Source organism: Cynocephalus volans, chromosome 9 (assembly GCF_027409185.1).
Source record: "Cynocephalus volans isolate mCynVol1 chromosome 9, mCynVol1.pri, whole genome shotgun sequence".
NCBI lineage: Eukaryota > Metazoa > Chordata > Mammalia > Dermoptera > Cynocephalidae > Cynocephalus > Cynocephalus volans.
The window spans coordinates 119,523,858-119,539,781 of record NC_084468.1 but is presented as its reverse complement, the minus strand read 5'-3'; positions in this window follow the sequence as shown (position 1 = coordinate 119,539,781).

Here is a 15,924-nt window from a genome sequence, read left to right as displayed (position 1 = left end):
TCCAACTTCATGAAGTGTTTCCCCTATGTTTTCTTTTAGTAGTGTAATGATTTCAGGCCTTATACTTAAGTCTTTAGTCCATTTTGGGTTGATTTTGGTATATGGCAAGAGGTAGTTTCATTCTTCTACATATGGATGTCCAGTATTACCAGCACCATTTATTGAAGAGGCAATCTTTTCCCAATATGTGTTCTTGTTGCCTTTGTCAAAGATCATTTGGTTGTAAGTACGTGGACAGATTTCTGGGTTCTCTATTCTGTTCCATTGGTCTGACTGTCTGTTTTTATGCCAGTACTGTGCTGTTTTAGTTACAATACTTTGTAGTGCAATTTGAAGTCAGGTAGTGTAATGCCTCTGGCTTTAGTTTTTTTCTTTTTTTTTTTTGGTCAGGATTGCTTTGGCTATTCGGGATCTTTTGTTGTTCCATATGAATGTTAAAATTGCTTTTTCTATGATTTCTAGATATTTAATTTTTTTGGTGACTATTGTAAATGGGCTTGCTTTCTTGATTTCTTTTTCTGCTTGTTTGTTATTGGAGTATGAAATGGCCAACAGGTACATGAAATAATGCTCATCATCACTAATCATCAGGGAAATGCAAATAAAAACCACATTGAGCTATGATTTCACCCAAGTTAGACTGGGCACCATTTAAAAGACTAAGAATAACAAATGCTAGTGAGGATGTGGAGAAAGGGCAACTCTTCTACACTGTTGGTGGGACTGTAAATTAATACAGCCATTATGGCAAACAATATAGAGGTTTTTCAAAAGACTTCATATAGAACTACATGCAATGCAGCAATCCCACTACTGGGTATATACCCAAAAGAATGGAAATCGTCATGTTGAAGGAATACATGCACTCCCATGTTTACTGCAGCTCTATTTACAATAACTAAGTTATGGAACTAACACAAATGTCCATCGGTGAATGACTGGATAAGGGAAATGTGGTATATATACAAAATGGAATACTACTTACCCATAAAAAAATGAGATTCTGCCATTCACAGCAATGTGGGTGAGCTCAAAGAAAATTATGTTAAGTGAAATAAGCTAGGCACAGAAAGAGAAACCCTACATATCATCACTCATAAATGGGTGCTAGGAAAGTATGAAAGAAAGAAAGAGAGAAAAGTGGGAAGGAAAGAAGGAAGAAAGAGAAAGAAAGAAAAGACCACAATAATACGTTGACGTCTCAGAAAGTGAGAACAAATCTGTTTACTAGAGGTGGGAGGGGGGAAAGGAGAGGGGAGTTGAGAAGATATTGGGTAAGGGGAAAAAGAATAATTACGATTTGTAATAATGAATATGCTAATAACATTGGTTTGATCATGACATGTTGTACACAGGTGATGGTAGTCAATGCTGTATTCCAAAAATATGTATAATCAATTATGTTTCAATAAAAAAAACCCCAGAAAATTACTGCATTGATTAATAGCACTCAAAGATCACATAATTTTTAGGTATCTCAGGAAATAATTTCTCGATATTGTAATTCAGGCCACTCACATGGTATGGAGCAAGTAGTTCAAAATAGTACCACTTAAAAGTGGTTTCTGGAAAAATGTATTTTCATGACACCTCTCTGAGTTAAGATTCTTCAGTAAACAGATGGGAAAGGATTTGGGGAAACTTCAACAATGGAAAAACAATGTGTTAAGCCTTCTGGCAGACTGGTCGAAATACAGTCATTGTAAGACTGGCTATGTAAGGAGGTCTTTGCTCTTCCTTTTTTTTTTTTTTTTTTTTTTTTTTTTTAACCCTTTTTTGTCTCAGACTAGATCTGGGTGGAGGAAGTGTCTCAGAGCCTGAGAGCATTCTCCTCCACTCTAACTAAATAGAAGATAAAGGGAGGATTTACTAAACACATTTCCTAGAATAATATAAAATATAAAGAGGTGTAATAACAATATAGTTAACCTAGAAACATCAGTAAAATGGTTGTAGAAAACAAAATCTAAGTGCTCCATGTATATTTTCTGAATATCATATATCAGTTTGATTGAGTTCCAGTTTTAAATAGTATTAAAAGTAATAAAGGACAACAATTAGGTGGCAATAAAAATATGAAATAAAGATCATTAGTGCTCCCTTATAGTCATATCCGTTATAATTTTATACATAAGAATTTTTTTATAGAGAATTTCAAGGCAAATTCCTAGAAAGGGAACATAGACAATTTTTTGGGGGGGGGGCGCGGAATGTGGAATGGTAGTCTAGAATTTTAAATTTACTACATGTTTGAGTTTGTGAGAATCTTCATAACACTTTTGGAATAATATAGTGATGGAAAAGTATAGTGGATTATCGAATAAGAAAAAAACAAACAAAAAAAGGACGACAGGCTTTAGTTCCTTTAGTTCTTTTTGCACCCAACCTGGAAAACTTAAGCAACTCATTTATACTTGAGAGAAAGTTAGTAAGATTTACCCTCAAGCCTTGGAATTGCAGCTAAGATGAAAGTCAACATATAAGGGCACTGAGTACTCTAGAAAGAGCTATCAAGGAGCCTCCAAAAATTAAGAGTCAGAATTCACCCCCTACTTCCCCCACCCATGCTTATAAAAAGCACAATAGGCCTTACTGTCTCTACCCACCACCCTGCCAGCTTCTGTACTCCCCGCCAACGTCAGGTCCAAAAACAACAACCAAAAATATTGTGTTCAGTGACTTGAAGAAAATCCAGGGTATTTATGACATAGGAATGATTTTAAAATGATAATCATGAAACCACTTAATCATGAAACTGCCCAATTTATTATCAAGGTGCAGAGGAAGAAATTGCCCTTACAGAAAACGTTTTTAAGGAACAGTGGGGAACAAAGTTAGTTTATGATTGAGTCTCATAAGTAATCTTGTTTTACACCCTCGTTGCATGTGCTCTCCTACAGGGAAACCACAACATCAGAGAAGCAAATAACATCAGATAGGGAATCTGACAACACTGGAGATGGAATAAGGAAACCTACCCTCAGCCAGGTATGACTGCTTATGAATGTAAGAGAATCTTTGCATTTCCTTTTACCCTTTCTGCCTCACACCATGGCATCTGGGCAGAGCTCTGTCTCAAAGCCGGGTGAGGGCCCTCTCCTCCATTCCAGCAATAGTTGTGCTGCGAAATTTGCAGTGTAAACTCTGAGCTGGATCTGAGATTAAAGTTTTAAACTAGACTGGACTAAGTTTTAATAAACAACATAACTAGAAAATGATGACTTGTGAATATCAAGAGGACAAGCTCTTAGTGCAAATGAAGGATCCAAATAGCACAGGTAAAGGATGGTTTTTGGAAAAAGGCATTTTTACAACACCTCACTCAGTTTAAACTATCCAATAAATTGTCGATAAAATGATTATATATATTTTGCCACTTCAGAATTCTTTAGTGAGTATCTCTATTGAGCAGAGATGGTTTGAAATTTTCTATGAATATCATGTATGTCTGTACTCAAACAAAAATGAATATTAAGGTAAGTCTCTTATGCCTGCAGGTAAAATTCTCCTGATATTTTACGGTAGCACATTTCTTTCAGCTTGAATGATGATGTTGGCCTTAGCTGTTTGAATAGAATATTACATTTCTGTAAGTTGAAAAAATTATGGAAGATTTGTAATATTTCACATATAAGATAGTTCACTTCAACTCCGATTGTGATTATTTAGAGATAAAACTTTAAGTGGATATTTTATTGTACTTTGTCAAATTTATGTTCGAAGCAGTATTTTGTGAAAAATATTTCTAGTTGTGAATTATTCTGTCTGATATAACTTGCTTCTAAATTATTTGCAATCAATTTTATTAAATTGCTGAAACATCGAGATATGTTTTGTTTGATAGTAGCTAGACATTGTCTTTGTAGAAAAATATTACTTTTTGTAAGTATTACTTGCTGTTTTCTCAAGAACAGGAAGTACCATTCATATGATATATCTGAAATAATATAAGCCAAAGTTACAAGCCTTAAGTAATCTTAGACGTTTTAGTACCCTCAAGACATCTTATTTTGATTCACTGTTTTCATTAAGTTCTTTTTCCAACAATACTGTTTAAGTTTAATGCTATGTATTTTTACTTCTGTATTCTCTGAAGGGATTCAATTCTAGTTGGTATCTGGCATATAGTCATATGACAGTTTTGCTTTGTTTTATTTTAACTTTACAGAACTTTTTTTTTCTATCTTTTAGTTTTATCTTTACAAAAAGTAAACATAAATATATTTTATGACCCAGAAAATTTTATAAAAATACACTGAAAAAAAGTATGTGCTGTATAGTAATGTCAGTGAAACAATTCCATTCTATATGAAATCATTAAAACAAACTTCTCAATACAAAAAACAAAGTTTTCTCTGTTTATCCCTAAGCAAGAGTAGTAAACTAGACTGAAAGAAATTACCAAGAGCACTATTAAATAATTATAATAAATTGAAATTATTTTTGCTAAGGTAATTTCGTTTTTCTGTATAATATTTAAACAATTATTGTTTTCCTTATAATATATATCTGAAGAAATGAGCCATGTTAAAATTGATCATTAGGAGAAAACACATTTAAATTTATTATAACAATATACTTAGGGGAAATTGAATGCTGTTTTGTAATTAACAGCACCCTCACATACTTCCATGCATGTTAATGTTTTGTAAAGCTCAATAAATCTTAAAATATGTAATGGATGAGATAGATTAATTACTACAACAAAATAAACTCTATTCAAAATCAGGATGATACTTTCAGGTTCTCAACATTGACTTTTTATCTTAATTTCTTAAATCTCATTTGTGATTAATTTGGAGGTATACAAAACAAAAGAAAGGATTAATAATTCCACCACACTCTATCAAATTCTCATTGTTATAGCTATTTCACAGTGGATTAAGTAGATACTCTGAGTTGCTAACCCAACAGATATATCCTGAGTTCTTTCTTGCTAGCAGAAACTTGATTTTTTTAAAAGAAGTCACTGTGCTCGAAAGCAGGAAATAACTCATGATTTTTAATCATTCTGAATTGTCTTTGACCCCTTTGTTAGACGTTGGATTTATAAGAAATTGTGATGGTGGAATCTGGGAAAGAATTTGCCTTCCTGAAAAAAGACGTTGACATTTTCTTCACTTTTTTTTTACTTCTTTAAGGCAGACACTGAATGCTTACAGAAGCCATGAAATGACCATGCAAAAAGAATGTGAAAAGCAAAGTTAGTACAGTAAGGGTGGCAGACTGTTCCGAGGGAATGAACAGGGTCTTTGGGGACTTCATTAAAATTTCAATTTAAAAAAATAGAGCAAATTTAACCATACTGGCCATAACATTTAGGGCCAATTACTATGTGATAACTAGAAGATAAAAGCAATACTTGATAGCGTTGGATTGTGTCTGCAAAACCATATGTTGGAGTATAACCCCCAGTACCTCAGAATGTGACCTTATTTGGAGATAGGGTCTTTAAAGAAGTAATCAAGTTAAAATTATGTCAACAGGGTGGGCCCTAATGTGATATGACTGGTGTCCTTTCAAAAGGGGAAAATTTGACACAGACACAGATAAGCACACAGGGAGACCATGTGAAGACTAGAGTTATACCCCAGCGTAGGAACTTTGCTCACAGCAAAGGAACTGCCAGAAGAAGCTGGTAAAGAGGTGTGGAGCAGATACTGCCCTGGCACCTTCAGAGGGAACACGGGCCTACCCATGTCTAGATTTCAGACTTCTGGCTGCCAGAACTGTGAAACAATAAATTTCTTCTCTTCTAAGCCACCCCATTTGTGTTGCTTTGTTAAAGCAAGAAAGTAACATAATATGTAAGTATTAAAAGTGAAATAATTTTATATAATGACTTAATAAGGTGAGAAGTTTTTAAAACAAATCTCACTAGTAAAAATCACTCAGTTGAGCACATTATTCTATATATAATGAAGGTAAAAAATAAAATAGACTTCCTAAAATAAAGCTCATATTAATTCTCAGTCATCAAGAAAGTCAATAACAGAAAATCAGCATTTGTTTATTAGAGTACCATAGACTTAAGTAGCAATGAAATATCTTTAAATTTCAGTCCATTCACAGTGAACCCTTCAGATCAGTTTACTTTGATGCCTTTATAACGCAATCATCCAATCTATTCTCACCGCATACTTTCTTATTCATTCAGCATAACAATATCATATGATTTATCTTTTGAATAAGGTGATGGTTTTCTTAAACTGGAATATGACTCACAAATTGCTTTCTTCAGCAGAGGGAAATGTGAGCTCATTTCCTGCTAAACAAAGTAACTGCATAAAAAGGGAAGAAACATGTTAAGAGGGTGCAAGTTTTACCTTTTTACAAAGAAGAATATGGCACTAAAGTTATTTTTGTTAAGAAGGTTGAGAAGGCAAAGGTCTAATGTTCATCTATTCCAGGATGACAGGCTAACAGTTAAACATTTAGATAATGGAGACATTCTATTCTGTACATTCTTGGCTGGAGGAATTTAACAACAAATCACGTGATTCTACATAAATCAAAATTTTGTAGACAGATTATTTTAAGTGAGTTTTCTTGATAGTAAAAAATTACATCGTTTTAGATTATGAAGCATGTTAAATTATTAGACATGTTTATAAATGCATTATTAAATGACAATAAAGGAAATGGTACATAATCAAATGAGATATTTTCCCAAATTGGGATAAACAAAGCTATAATCATATTCATAGCAGTTAAGGGTTGTACTAATAAATTATACACTATTTCTGCTTTGAAGGAAAAAAAAATGGATGACTCCTTTTACTTCCTTTGTCAATTGTCTATGTCCAGTATAGTTGCTTCTCAGAAAGATTCCACAGAATATAACATAATTTAACAAAGAGTTTGTGCTTAAATAAAGTTAGAAATTCTATGCACACTATGCCCCACTGAGAATTTACAAAATATATGAGCACTTTAAATCAAGGATACCTTCCACAGTGAAAAGTTGGGCAACTTTGCTTAACCCCGAGTTTCTCAAATTTACTCCACTAAGAAGTGCTTCTTTCCATGAATCACCAATTTCATAAAGCACTATTATCCAAAGGCTGAGAATGTAAAACATAAAATTTTTAGAAATTGGAGTCTGGTAAGATGTCCCTTTTATTTGAGTAATTACAGAAAATCATCCCATAAAATGGACTTCCAGAGATAAACATAAAATTGTATGTACGCTTTTCCATGGAAAAATAATTGAATAAATATTGCTATAATATGTTCTAAGCCAGGGATCAGCAATGTTTTTCTGTTAAGGGCCATTAATAAACGTTTTAGGCAGTATAGGCAGCTACGTCATTCACAAGTACTCAACTTTGACATAGTCAGTAATTGAATGAGCATAACTGTGTTTCAATAACACATTATTTATGGACAGGGAAACTTGAAATTCATATAATTTTTATTTCAGTAAGTATAACTACTCTAATTTCTTCAACCATTAAAAAATATTTTTTAAAAAATTCTTACCTCACAGGCAGTACAAAAGAGATAACAGGCTGCGTTTAGCCTGTGGGTTGCAGTTGCCAACAGCTTTTCACTCTAAAGTATTAAGTCCTGTGAGCATTATAGCCCACTTATTTTTGTCTTTTCAGAAATAGAGCATTCTTGCACTCAGGCTTAGATCATGTGAGCTGAAAGTTTACATTCTTTTAGGAAGGACAAAAAAGAAAAATAGGAGAGGCAGAAGAATGTGGCATAATATATCTATATATTCAAATCTTTATTTTGCAATGTCATGCTATTAAAATTATATAACACAGTTTATCGAATTATATTGATGTCTGCCCTGATTATTTACTAGGTAAATATTTAAACAGGATCTATTCTTTTATCTTAATATTCATGTATTCTTACGACTTCATTAAAACCAAATAATGTAGTGTGCCACAGTAAGCAAAAGGAAATAACAGCTAATTTGTAAATCTATTATAATCATTTTGAATTATGTAGAAGAGTTACTTATTACATGTTAGACGAATTTGTAAGAAAAAAAAAATGCGTGAACTAAACTGTCCTGTGCATTTTTCTGGGACTTGACACTTTCACTCAGTGTTGTGTTTTTACAATAATCTTTGTTGAAGACTATAGTATATTTGTTTTCATTCTTCTGTAGCATTCCAGTTTCCTAGTATTACTTAGTTATCCCTTCTACGTTGGTGTACACTTAAATGGTTCCATTTAGGGCTGTCATATGTAATATTTCTATGAATATTTTGTACATGGATTCTGATATACTTGTGCAAACATTAATCAAGCATGTATATCTAGTAACAAGACTTCAGGAAAATACACACATCCTTGACTTTATTGGAAATATTTTTTTTTAAATGTCCCCCATATTTGCATGAAGTTATACTCCCACAATCAGTGAATGGATCATGTATCTCCCTATTTCCCTCAACTAACAAACACTCGATATTTCCAGAATTCATAATTTTAACAATCAGGATCTCTCAATCTCTCTCTCTCTCTCTCTCTCTCTCTCTCTCTCTCTCTCTCTCTCTCTCTATCTATCTATCTATCTATCTATCTATATATCTATCTCGATTTCATGATTATTTTTGTAGCATTGCCTAAGTTCCAGGCACAGCTCTCCATACACATCTTACAGGCTTAATTCATCTCAGTAACATTACACTGAGATGTGCAAGGTTGTTAACCCTTCTGGTAGAAGCAGCAGCAAAGGAAGAAAGAATTTCAATGAGGAGGGAGTGCTCAGCAATATCAGCCCCCGCTGATAGGGTCTGAATAGAGTCTTGTCTTTATTAACAAAATTCTGATCTTTGTTAGAGCCTTTTCATTAGATCTGAAGCCAGATTGCAGATGACTAAAGAGAGAATAAAAAAGGGACAATGTGGACTATGCAGTTGATACTTTGAAGAAGTTTGGCTATGGGGAAGAACGGAGTGAGAAGATGGACTTGGAAAGTAAACATGGGTCTCTCTTTGTCCCTCTCTTAATTAAGGTATGATTTACATATAATTTTTTTACATGTGTAAGTACATGATTTTACAGCTCATTTCTTTTATTACTGAATAACATACTATTGTTTGTGTGCACTGCAATCTATCCATTTACCTATAGGAGGGTATTTTGGTTGTTTTTGGTTTTGGTCAATTACGAAAAAAATTGGTGCAAATATTTGCGTGAAGTTTCTGTGTGGACATAAGTATTCAAACCAGTTGGATAAATACTTAGAAGTGTGATTGTTGGATCATGTGGTAATGCTATAATTAGCTTTGTAAGAAACTGCCAGACTGTCTTCCAAAGTGGCTCTATCATTTGGCATTTCTACCAGCCATGCGTAAGAATTTCTGTTGCTCTGTATCTTCACCACCATTTGGTCAATTTTTATTTTTTATTTTTGGATTTTAGCCATTCTAACAAGTATGGAGTGGTATCTCATTGTCACTTTAATTTGCAAATTCCTAATATCAAAGGATTAATATATTTTCACATTATTTGAGATCTGTATATATTCTTTGGTGAGAAGCATCTGTTAAAAACTTTTGCTTATTTTTTAATTGGGTTGTGTGATTTCTTATAATTGAATTTTAGATGTTCTTTGTATATTTTGGATATGATGCCTTTCTCAGATAAGTGTTTTGCAAATAGTTTGTCCTGTTTGGGACTTTTTAAAATTTTCATAACAGTATCTTTGGCAGAGTCAAAGTTTTCAATGTTAATGAAGTTTAACATCAATTTTTAAATAAAAACCCATTAACAGGATCAAGGTCACCTAGATTTTCTCCTACGTTATCACTTAGAAGATTTATGGTTTTGCATTTTGCATTTAGGTCTATATTCCATTTTAAGTTAATTTTTTTTTAAAAGGTGTAAGGTCTGTGTGTAGATTCTGGTTTTTGTTTTTTGGAATTTTTTTTTTTTTTTTTTTTTTTTTTTTGCATATGGACATCCAGCTGTTCCAGAACTCCTTGTTGAAAGGACTATCCTTTCTCGATTGAGTTGCTTTTGCTCTTCAGTCAAAGATCGGCTGACAATATTCATTTCTATCAATGTCTAGGCTGACTACTGTGTTCTACTGACTTCTATCTATTCTTTCACCAATACCATGCTTTTTTACACATACTGAATTAAGACCCTAAAAATAACTGTTCCACAATCTTGGAGTAAAAATATTATCATATGGCTTTAATTTTTCAAGTTAACTACTCAGAATGGCAGGAAATCCCTAACATATTAAAGGTTCCCCCCCCCCCGTTATTCTATGATAAAAGCTGCCAACTCACCCTAAGTTTACTTACGTAAGAGAAAGCACTCAACAGATTATTCCCTAAACAAGGTAGTTTAGCACAGGTGACTATAATCTCTTCCACTAGTCATAAAACAAGGCAGAGCCATTTTAATATATCTGCATAGGTACTAGTAAAAGTGGAAGAAGAAAAAGTTTAAAATAAGCATGGACAAAAATCACAATCTTGAATGTGTCATTATTGTTGAGTCTATATAAAGGGATGGAAGGCACAGCTATTTGGGGGGAACTTTTACAGAATTAATTTTGAAAAGGATGGCGACATATCCATGTGAATATGTTTGAGGCATTTAAATAAATAAATGAAACTTAGAATGTGACATAAATGGAAATGTACCTTAGGTAATTATCCTCTTAAAGATCTAATTTTTAACTCTCTTTTTTATTTTTAAATCTTAGTCTGTTTCCTGACTTGAATTTCTTTTAAACTGCAAATGAATAAAATGTTTTTGAATGCTGTAGGTTCCAGACTAAAAATATCATGTACACAAAAGGTCTAGAGCTACCATTCTGGGGTGTACATAAGAAGATCTAAATAGGCAGGTAAGTTTGTAAAGAAAGAAGACATGCAGACAGAAATAAAGAAACAGACTTTCAGGGAGAATGAGCACAAATAAGCAGATTTGCTTTTCCCATGTTTCACTTCTCAGTTCAATGTTTTTGTGAGACCTAGTTGTAATGCCTTCCTGTAATTGGCAGGAGAATTTCTTAATTATTCTAAATTCCCCAGCAAGAGAGATACCTTGCAAAACAAAATTTGTGACCCACATAATTACAGAGCTTAATTTGTTTAAAATTGAAACTGATAGATAAGTATTATTGATTAATAATTTTTTGGATAAAAATGTTTAACGTAGATGATAATTCTTGGAGTTTATTCTCTCACACTAGTCCTGATAGATATCTTCCCCCTGAAAAGTGGGTGCATTGCTTAAACCAATTAAGTGATATCCTATAATCTATGTCACTCCTAAAGAGTGTAAAATGACTAAAATAGACATGATAAAGGGTCACCAATTGGGAAAACCTCCTCTACCTTCAACCGTCTTTCTTTTTCCTTCCATTTTTCTTGTGTATTTCCAATTTGCAGTGAATTTGGAGTAGCTAACTACAAGACTTGCTAATACAATTCTCAGGCAAACAAAATTCTCATGCTGATTGGAACCTTAAGCAAGTGGTGTGAAAACAAGAATGATTGTAAACTGTAAATGTTAAAGTCAAAGACAGGTGCCTTATCTAAAACTGTTAGGACACATACTCTTCCTTTCCTTATTCAATAAAAATATTGCTAAATTCACTGATTGTTTTCAGTCATTTTTATAATTTTGATTTTGTCTATACCTTATGATTTTCTAAGTGATAGTCATGTCATGAAAAAGCTTAAGGACTTTACTTCTTTCCCAAACTTGATGATAAATATATTTGTAAAGATAAATATTTTAGTAATGAAGGAAAAAGGCGTTAAATAAGATAGTTTAAGATCTAAGAAGACTATCTCTTAGCAGAAACAAATATAAAATATAATATTTTCTGAAAAAGAAAACATACACAACTTTGATAGACAACACGTGCTAACTTTTGCTTTTTAAATACTTTTAATTATGTTTAACAGCTAGCAAAATGCTACTGATATCTACAAGGAAAATTCCTACATTTGTATGGTGTTTTTTTGTTACTTTAAACAAATAACAAGATCAAGAAATAATGATTATATTAAAAAAGCTGATGAACTAAAGAAAAATTGTGTGAAACTTAAGGAACTTAAGAATTAGTTATAAGGAGACCAATATTCCATAGTTAGCTCTAAGGTAAAAATGTTCTTCTTATCTATTTTTCCATCAAAAGGATTATTGTTAAATTATTCTAATACTTTCTAAATAGAACTTAAATTATCTCTTTGTATAATATTTCATTTTGTCCTACAACATGCAGTTACAATGAAGAGCAGCAATGAATGATCAAGACACCAAATGTGAAGAGTAATGGGCTTTGGTCTTGACTACCTATGGTATATTTCCCTGTTGCCAAAATATTAATTTTCCTTTCCAATGGGTTCCCTTTTTATGGAATCTGTCACTGAGGGAGAATTGTTCCCCCCCAACTGATGTCAGTCCGGGGCACGTGACATCCTTTAGACAATAAACTGTGAAGAAAACTGAAGTGTGCACTTCTGATTTAAGAGTCAGTGTGTGGTTCCCACTCATTCTCTTTAAACTCTGCCATTTCCCATATATTAACTGCTCCTGCAGCTTTCGTCTCAGCCTGCAGATTACATGAGGCAGGGCTGAAATTGAGCCAGGATGGCCAACGTACAAAGGGAATATTTTTTTATTGGTGCACCAGTAAGATTTTATATTTAAACTGCAACATAATCTAGAATAAGTAGAATGATAGATATCTCAATCTAAATAATTAATTTTCTCTTTCCAGTGACTGATTTAGGAATTTACATCTGATTCTATTCAGGAGCTCTGCTGAAAGCCTTCTGGGAAAAGTTCCTTTGCTCCAATTTGGAAACACTGAAGATAAAAAATAAAAATAAAAAAATAAATAGCCTCTATCATTTTTCTGGTGTTCTTGATACAATGGCAGGAACTGCTGTAGCCATCTCATAATCATGGAGGAAGGCAAAGACCAGAGAATCACAGAAAACCAGAACCAGAGCCCTAATTTGCTAGGCTTGAGGTCTGCCTAATCTATAGACATATTTGAAGTGAAATAATCAATCCCCTAATTTTCAAAGCCAATTAGATTAGTTTGACATTTCTTTCTTAGCTTAGAGTGCAATACAAGTTTTATATATATTCTAACAATAGTTACAGAAAACTTTATGTACAGGGTATGGGATACATCTTTATAATATTACTTACAGGTCTATCATTTCATATTATAATTTAAAAATAACAAAAAAACTATTTTCATAAAATTACACTTTACCACAGTTCCTATGCTTGAGTCTCACTGTAGTTGGGTACATAAAATCTAATAGCTGTGAGAAAACAGTTTTCAGAGAAAATTAGCAGCATTGCCATATATTTTATTTCTGAAAATAGTGTGCAAAGTTACTACTACTTTTTTTCTTTCTTTTTGTTCTTTTTTGAGGTGAACACTTTAAAGGTGTTCTTATTTCCTAATCACGATATTAGGGATTTTATTGGTGGAACTTTTGTGAGCTTTTAAAACACACAGAATTCACCTAAATTGTGGCTTTCTATAAACCACCTAGTGTGTTTTATATTTGTGTAACCCATTGTTGTTGGTGATGTTAGTTTTTTTTTTGTTTTTTGTTTTTTCTTTTTGTTTTGTTTGGTTTGGTTTGGTTTTTGCAGCTGGCCGGTATGGAGATCCAAACGCTCGGCCTTGGTGTTATAACACCGTACTGTAACCAGCTCAGCTAACTGGATAGTCTTTGTGTTTTACACACACACTCACATGCATTCCCTATGCAGGAGTGAAATATGAGCAATTTGGGTGTCCTTGAAGTATCTGGAGAAGTAAGATGTAGTCCTTTGTGAAAGAAACTTGTTCTAGATTATTTGGTAACGGGATGCAAGGACAGTAATACTGGGAAAAGGCATCTCTGAGGTAAATAGAACCAGTCATCAGCAGGCTAGGGAACTGCCAGAGGAAAGAGATGTGCCATTCACTGATGCAGACCACAGATGATCTTTGTCATTGGCTGTAACTATGAAGCTTCAATGCCAGCTTCACACACGGCTTCCCACTCAGAAGGGCTTGTTGGCTTAATGACCTTTGTTGCACCTTGAGATTCTTAATGCTTTTTGAACACGGAGCTCTGCATTTTTGTTTTTCACTGGGCCCTGAACATTTTGTAGCTAGCCCTGCTTGGCTTTGATATGTTTTAGTCTTAAAATGTAATGATCAGGCAGTAAAGCCAGAGGTTGGGATGAGAAGGGATTAGTGAATTCAATATTGCCCATTAGCTAAAAAGTTAATTAATGTTTGTTTTATAATCTATGAAATGAACTTTTAAGAAAACATACATTTTACTTTCTTGGATGTCATTTTGATTAAGAAGAGTATATGTTTACAAAAGATACCTTGATTTCTCTTTTCTGTTTTATATATTTATGGTAATAAGCTTATTTTACTTTTTATATAGATATGTTCTCTTTTGAAGGAAGAATTTTTATAGCAATAAAATAAAAATTAAACCAACCAACAAATAAAAAATTCAAAAATATGTATAACATAGGAAGATTTTATTAACTAAGTTTTTTAACTGACTTCTGTATTAGTGGTCTAGGGCTGCCATAACAAAATATGACAGACTAGGTGGTTTGAACAACAGAAATTTATATTTTACAGATGTGAAGGCTGAAAGTCTAAGATCAAGGTGTCAGCTGGTTTGATTTCTCCTGAGGCCTCCCTCCCTGGCTAGCAGATGGCCACCTTCTCTCTATGTCCTTACATGGTCTTTCTTCTGTGCCAATACCCCTGGTGTCTTGGTCTCTGTGTCCAAATTTCCTCTTCTTATAAGGACATGAGTCAGACTGGTTTAGGGCCCACCCTATTGGTTTCAATAGCTTAAATTAACCCCCTCTTTAAAGGCCCTTCAATCGTGGTCAGCATCCTTAGGTACGGAGGGTTAGGGCATTAACATGCGAATATTGGCAGGATACAGTTCAGCCCATGTCAACAAACACTTTTCTGTGCCCTAGAAAAGAGAATTGGAAAGAGTAATAGTGGAAATAGACTTATAAAATAAGAATGACTATAAAAATTGATAAATGCTCTGTGAGTGGGGCACATAACGGAGGAAATAATTATTTTCATTGAGAAATCTAACCAGCCCAATTCCTGAAGCTGGATAAATATGAATGCACTGAATAGGAAAAACATCCATGTATGAGAATTTACAGAAGAACAAAGCAGTGTGATTTTTTTTTTAATGAATGACAGTAGATTCTCTGTGATTAAAAATATATTGAGCTGAAAGGAAAAAAGAGTAAGAAATGAAATATAGGCTAGAGTCATAATTTATTCAGAATTTACCCTGAAATAGATTACATGCTGCAGAAATAAGAACAAGACTGTATTTAGATAATGCTAAATTTAAAATGAAACAATGCTGCTCAGTTGTGTAAAATTGCACAAATAGTTTAACATCTATAAGCCTTGGTTTTCTTTCCTGAATAAATCAAAACAATAGTACTCTGGCAGAGGTGACACTCCATTGAAGTGTCTATTCTCCTATCCTCCTTCAGTAATAAAAACTTCAAAATCGCTACCCAAGCACAGCACTACTTTCTCTAGATTCTCCTGAAGCTGTGTTCGGTACACGTTTTAGGTTCAGCTGCTCCCATGTTAGTGAAAGGGCTTTGTACCGTCTCCTGGAAGAGTCCTCAGAGGAGGGGCTGCACTCTTTATTTCTGCTTTCTATCTTAAATTGTAAGGCAGATGTGATGGCCATATCTTACGGATTGGAGATTGGATAAGTGGCCTGGGTCTCTGCAGAGTTTGTGGAGCTAAGCCGGTATGACATGATATAGCACACTTGCCTTGTCTACCTGTGGACTTCTTATAGGTGGAAGAAACATACTGTTTAACTGCATTAAGACCCTTATTTTGCATTTTCTGGGACCTCAATACCTGTGGTATTGAATTCTCTTTGG